Here is a 7,501-nt window from a genome sequence, read left to right on the forward strand (position 1 = left end):
TCCAGCACTACACCTTGTTATCTAGTATTTGAAACTCATTTGTGCTCTTAGATATACTTAAAAGCAATACTTTTATATCCTGTCTTTCGAACCAATTAGGCATCTGGTTGATAGGGTAAAAATTGTAGAAGACATAAGGTATTTTCATTGTGGATTCATTTCAACTCAACTTCCAGCTTCTTTTTGATGATGTAACGTTTGCTGTAATTTCCGAACATCTCTGAAAACATGACTTTCTGGGAATTATTGCTACTCTTGCAATTCTCTAGTTTCTTGACTTTCAAATCTCAGTGCATCATTCACTGTTACCACTTTTCTCCAATCTAAGTCGATTGTGGTAGTTGGAGAAATTCAATTATAAAAGCTTCCTTTTCTGAAACACCTAACATTAGTTACTGACCTTTGTTATTTACCTTCTCAGTGGCTCTGTAAACTCACCTGACAACTGTAAACATGTAGTTTCCAGCAGAGCTCAGCACCGAGAGCTTTGGTTGATTTCCTTTCCTTACTTAGGATCTTGACTCTCTTTACCTCCAGTCTTTACTATTCCAGTGTTTCTTTGGCCAACGTCTCAAGTACTACCCTCTAAATGTCAAGGTATCCAAATTCCTAAATAAAAACTGAAAGAACTGCGGATGCTGTAAATCAGGAAAAAAAACGAGAAGTTGCTGGAAAAGCTCAGCAGTTCTGAGGAAGGGTCACCAGACCTGAAACGAGTTCTGAGGCAGGGTCATTGGACCCGAAACGTTAACTCTGATTTTTTGCTTCACAGCTGCTGCCAGACCTGCTGAGCTTTTCCAGCAACTTCTGTTTTTGTATCCAAAATCCTACTATTCATGTCCTGACTCACAACAAATCCCATTTGTTTATCATCCCCATTGGCTTCTGCTCAGTAATGACTAAAATTATAAATACACAATGTTGCTATCAAATTACTCAATTCCTTTGTTGAACATTACTTTTAGATTCAAAAATACCACAGGCACTAAAGATGCATCAGTTACTACTGGAGCAATTGCATATGCAAATTACGTATAGTCCTACAGTGATATAGTGTTCAGTGCCTCTACTTCACTGCAAATGAAATAGATAAGCTATGCCATCTATTGTAGTCTGATTTACAGACCATAGGAACAGCAGGGATAGCTGTCATCGTCATTGTGGGCAGAATTCCCCTCACTCAGTGTGGCACAGGTAATAATAAGAAAGGTGGGAATGAAGAACAAGGTTCTTGAAAAACAAGGGGTGGAGGTTAGATAGACCTTAGGATTAGGATAAAAGTTCGGCATAACATTGTGGGCCGAAGGGCCTGTACTGTGCTGTACTGTTCTAAGTTCTATGTTTTATGTTCTCATTGTCGAGAAGCATTTTCTTGATTTGCCCCTCAAGCCTTAAATTATATTAGAATCTCACCATTGAGCAACAACCACCTTATTTCCATGCATTTGCTTCTGATTAAAGCCCCACTATGCCACTTCCAATTCTAGTACCGACTTCCATGACCTTTTATCCACACAAATTGGTTTTGATACACCATTAATTTTCCCAAATCATCACGCTTGCTCCCAGAGCAACTCACATACCACTATAGTCCTTCAATGTTTTACTTTGGAACTCAGGAACACCTATACGTTGCAATCTTCTACCAAGTCACTTTGTGTTTAGGGACAAAAAACATATCTCATAAATCTGCACAGGACGCAGCTTATGCCTCTTAGCTTGCTTTCTTAGCACTGGCTCCTTTATACTTACTTGAAGACTGCCCAGCATCTGTAAATCGCACATTGCTTTCTTAATGCACAATTACTGACTTCAGCTCAGACACACAGGTTACCGGTCACTGTGTATCTTGCACTGCTTTCTGAGCAGAGGGTTTTCAGTGCTCAGCTACAAGCTGCTAGACATAGAGGGAGAAACAGGTAGGTTGTGATGGTGGAGAGAATCAGTTAGATATGTCACTTTATGGCATCATGTTACCTTGATGTCACAATTGCAGCATATCTTGCAGTTTACATGGGGAAGACACTGCATGTTCTTCAAGCAAATGGCCATGTGTGAAAGTCAAAGGGGAGCAGTCCTTAGTGGGGTAAAGGGGCCACAGTCAGTCAACAGGTTCACCCTATTCCATTCCAGAGGGTTGGCCAGGTACTTGGTCCTACCAGAGTTCAGGGTTCTATATCCTTGCACTTCTCCAGGTCAAGTGTAAGCAGTCCAAAGATTAAATGTAGGTCAGTTGTAGTGCTGTGGAGATATCCATTCAGGGGATGAACCATTTTTACCCATGATGAGACAAAGGGAAGGCCATGTGAAGCAACATAACAATCAACAAAACCCTTTTACAGAAAATGTGAAAATTCAGCTGAATGTTTGTATACATGTGGGTATTTGACTGGTAAGCCATTTTATTCTCATATCCAGCAAGTGACTAAACTATGTTTTACCTTCAAGAAGAGAAGACACCAAATAGAAAAGATTTTTTTGGATCCGTAGCAGGTTTCTCAAAGCCAAGAAAACCAGGTAGCCTCAGGAGCCTGTAATGATAGCACCAAAGCATAAATGGATGGAAAGGATGTCTATTCTATTTTGTGTCTGCGATTAGAAACATAGAAGTTAGGAGCAGGAGGAGGCCATTTGGCCCTTTGATCCTCCTCCACCATTCTTCACCATCATGGCTGATCGTCCAACTCAGTAGCCTAATCCTGCTTTCTCCCCATAACCGTTGATCCCATTCGCCCCAAGTGCTATATCTAGTCGCCTCTTGAATACATTCAATGTTTTGGCATCAACGACTTCCTATGGTAATAAATTCCACAGACTCACCACTCTTTGGGTGAAGAAATGTCTCCTCAACTCCATCCTAAATCATCTACCCGAAATTCTGTTTCTGTGACCTCTGGTTCTGGACATGCTCATCATCAGGAACATCCTCCCTGCATCTACCCTGTCCAATCGTGTTAGAATTTTATAAGTCTCGATGAAATCCCCCCCGCATTCGTCTGAACTCCAACGAAAACAATCCCAACCTAGTCAATCTCTCCTCATACGTCAGACTGGCCATCCCTGGAATCAGCCTCGTAAACCTTTGCTGCACTCCCTCGAGAGCAAGAGCATCCTTCCTCAGAAAAGGAGACCAGAATTGCACACAATATTCCAGATGTGGTCTCACCAAGGCCCTGTACAACTGCAGTAACACATCCCTGCTCCTGAACTCGAAACCTCTCGCAATGATTACCTACAAGAAATGTTATGCTATATGTTAATGGATAATATCTATATGTTGTCCACATTTTAGCAACATCAAGTGTTGTTACAATGATAACAAGTAAAGAAATGTAATAAAGAGTTTGACATTTTAAAAGTTTTATATATTTCTTGCACTTTGCTGTAAAATTTCATATCCTGGACAGATGAATTGTCATTTCAAAGAGTTGCTTCTCCGTACAATGCTGCCATAATTTCCCTCCATATGTAGCAAGTGGACAAGACTCACTGCGACATCACAAAATCAGAAAATAATTCCTACTTAATAACCATTTCCAAGAAAATCACTTTGAAGGTTTCTTTGTAAAGATTTTGGAGGAGACTTGCATCCCTTGTACACACCAACCTCCAATTCCCACTCATTTGCCATAACAATGTCACCTCTTAGTCACCGTAGACTTGTTAATGCACACACGTACCACTTAATGACCTCAGTAGCTGGTGGGCAGGTGAAATGGAGATGAAGTCCATTTAGTCATGGCAAATGAGCAACAGTGATCTCCTGGAGCTGGCAAAGCCTCCCCTTCTGACCTGGGCGGTAAGAAATTGTACAGCAACATGTCAGTTAAGGTCATTAATGAACCAATAACACCTATTATCCAAGAGCCCATTACGATTTGATAGTGGTTCAGTGATTAATTCGAGACCACTGTGTTTTCCATGCCCTTGGAAGGCCGTTCAGATGGCTTTTTGGGGAATGGGGCGTCACTTGCTTTCAGGCATACTGCCAGATTAACAGAACCAGCATCATGCAGCGGGGTGGCTGCTAAAAGCCATTCTTTGTCCTTGACTCTGATCTCCTTCTCCTCCTCTGCTTTAACCCCACATCCCGCAATCCCAATCCTGCCCCTCCCTGATATTTAGTCTGGGATCCCAGATGATCCTGAGTCTCTGGTGGCTGCATTACTGCCAGCTGCTACCATATCCATTAGTACGAGTGGCATATGATGGCGGCCCGTAATTGACAGGAGCACACACCACTGGACATCTTAATTGCAGGGAAGGGTGAACTGCAGGCAGATAAGTGTCTGAAAGGCACACAATGTGATTGGGCCTCCACCACAAAACTGACGAGGGTTCCTTGATCAAATTTACATCTAAAAGTAACTTCTGCGGTCTGGGCTATTAAAAGGATGGATTTTACTTCTTTGTTTTCAGTGCTCAGCCAACATAAATGTTTCAAAGAAATGTCAAAGCTCATATTTCAGTGTGAATGAGCAACCACAGGGCATAATTGTTTCAAAGGACATTTGTATGAATGTTCCAAGATATGCTGTGAATGCTTTACTCTTGTTAATAAAATTTTGCTTATTTTTAAATATCTTTCTAAAAAGACAAAATAGTTACTGTTAAGGCATTATTAACAATAAGCAGGGTGTCAGCCATTACTCAATTGTGGAGCCGTATTTCACAGCATTCTGCAGTGTCTTCGGCAAAACATTGACAATGACTGGAACTCTCAGTCAAAAGATCATGAGTGTATTACCATAAATCTCACGAGGAATAGATGATATCTACAAGAACTTTAAAAATAAAGCCATTATACATTATAGAGCCAAATATCCAGTTCTAGGAAAAGGTCATCAACTTGAAATGTTAACTATTTCTCTCCAAAGATGCTGCCTGACTCGCTGAATATTTCAAGCATTTTCTGTTTTTCTGTTTTACTTTTCCAGCAAGCACATTTTGATTTTATGTAAGGGTCAATGTTACTGTTCTGACTATGTAATCAACATATATTTAAATGCTAAACCTGACCTGAACTCCTTTTCTGAAATAGTCAGTGGGCACCTATGGGAAAAAATAATAAAACAATGTTATCCACTATTCTAGTTTCCCACTTATAGCATGGTCATTTGCACTTAACCTCTGTTGCTACTGATTGTTAAATTGTCCTTTTTACCTTCTTTAAGTGAACCTCATTCTCATTCCATGTCCATGATATTTGCACACACTTTTACTTGAAGAACAAGTAAATTTGATTTCAACATTAACGTAGAAAATTATGCAAGCAGTCAGCATGCCAGTCAGCTTCTGTGAAGCAAGGGAAGTTGGGTTAACCTTTTATCTAGTATCTTTTAGTATATAAAGCAGTTAGTACCTAAGAGGGTTAACTGACATGAAGAGATAAACTTTGCCCACTGGGACACAAAGAATTGTTCCTGGGTGTTGCTGTTCTGTGTTCAAGTTTGGTTTCAGTTCTGTGTTGAGTCTATGTAGTTTACAGTAAAGTGTACTCACCCTTTGGACTAGTCTAAGATCTTACTTGAAACTGTCAAGTAAATCAGAAGTAATTAAACTAGCTATTAAGTACTATGCATTAAATCTATGATTTATCAAAACTGCCTTCTGCCAATATGTCAAATGGGTATCCTTCCCCATTTTGTATAAGTAACTTAGACTAACAGCAAAATAAAACAGTCAGGGGCAGTGAATCCATCACAACAGAAACCATGCTCGGAGAGCAGGTCTCTGAAAATATACCATGCTGACAGTTGTGTAGATTTCATCATATATACCATCTTTCATGAGATGATCGTCTTGTTGGATAAACATGATTTGCAAGCAAACTTTAAATGAATAAATTAGGCTTTAAAAATGATTGAAGCAATAGTAGAGTGAAGTGCAAAGTTTTGAGCAGGAATTAGTTGTTGTTTCAGGTGTACAGCTGAAACCTAATGATCCTCTCATACGTCCATTATATACAATGGCACTCATATCACTGAGTTTTCTCAACATGTTGTCACCAAAATATTGCTTTTCCCAAAGCTAGAAAGATGAAGCAAATGCTATTCTGACTGGAAATATTCCAAAATTCAGCTCAAATTTTCAGCATAAATTAAAATGCACATGCAAACGAAGGAGGCGTGGATAGGAAGTAGCTCTTTCAATAAATTCATTCCAATGCTTTCAGGTGTGCAAGTGCTTACTGGAATTCGTTTCACACTGTGCTCAGCAAGTAAAGTAAGTGGGTGCATGAAAAAGGATTGCAGTTATTTCGGATGGAAGAAAATATTGTGAATGGTCACCATGCATTGCTTAATGCAGGAGAGGAAGGTGAACAGGTAAATACGTTATTGAATGAGATCTTTTGAGAGCGTTATGTTTAACCTTGATTTAATTCTGAGATAACATTTGTGACCATACGTTTTCAGCAAATCTTAGCTTGCTGCATTGTGGAATGATCTTATTAAAAATACATATAATCCTCTTAATGGTTGTTGTGGAAACTTGGATGTTTTGTTTAGAACTGATTCTAAAGCTATTAAAGCTCATGAGTCATCTGAGTTGGAGGATAAATTATAAATATTGTACTTCTAAATTTGAAAGAACAGATGAATCCTGAAACAAATGCTACCTGCTCCATACATAGTGAGACAACAGAAATTCACCTGAAATATTATTTTTCAGGTCAATTATAGATTTTCCTCTTAGATGAAGCAACGATATAAAGAAAGGATAAAAGTAAAAAAAACTAAATAGAACAAAATAATGTTTTTAGGAAGAAAAAGACTGTTAATTGGTCCACCATGTGCTGTGGTGAGGAAGCACACAGTCCAAGATCTTCCCAGTTCACTATATTATAAGGAAAGTGTAGTGTTTAACTTTTAACTTTGTTCCTTATTTCTTTCTACTTTGTTCTTAAGTTTTTGTACCGAGGTACTTGTAGCTAAGATGGTGCTGTGCGCGGCAACATTGAAAACTTTTCACTGTACTCCCATGCTTTGAGTACACATAACAACAAAGTCTAAATCTAAATCTATATTTTTAGAAGGTTTAAGCCAGAACAATAGTGAATGCTAGAAATTGCCTCAGCATCCTCAGAGCTGAAGGATAAAGAATTATCAAGTGACTGCTTCCTGATTTCTGTGCACTTAGCCTTTTGAAAAGTTCATGCAGCTATTTGATAAGGATGATAATATATGCCATCAGTATTTGTTGTGCTATACCCTCAGCTGCCTTCTTTTCATCGCATAGCCTTCAAACGTCTAGGTCCATGCATGAAGAAGAAAATTGAAATAGAACTAAAAGAGATTATACGGTCAATAAAACATTTAAAATCATTACTCGCATTAAGCCAACAAGAATCTGAATACTGCACATTTACTGTGATATCCTTAATAGATATATAACCAGCTACAAATATAACAAATAACAAATCTATGGTTGTACTCACATCTGTTCTACACCGGCAATATCATTTAGTGTTTGAAATGAGAATGTATCTGCTATTTCAAGT

Source organism: Rhincodon typus, chromosome 13 (assembly GCF_021869965.1).
Source record: "Rhincodon typus isolate 14 chromosome 13, sRhiTyp1.1, whole genome shotgun sequence".
Classification (NCBI taxonomy): Eukaryota; Metazoa; Chordata; class Chondrichthyes; order Orectolobiformes; family Rhincodontidae; genus Rhincodon; species Rhincodon typus.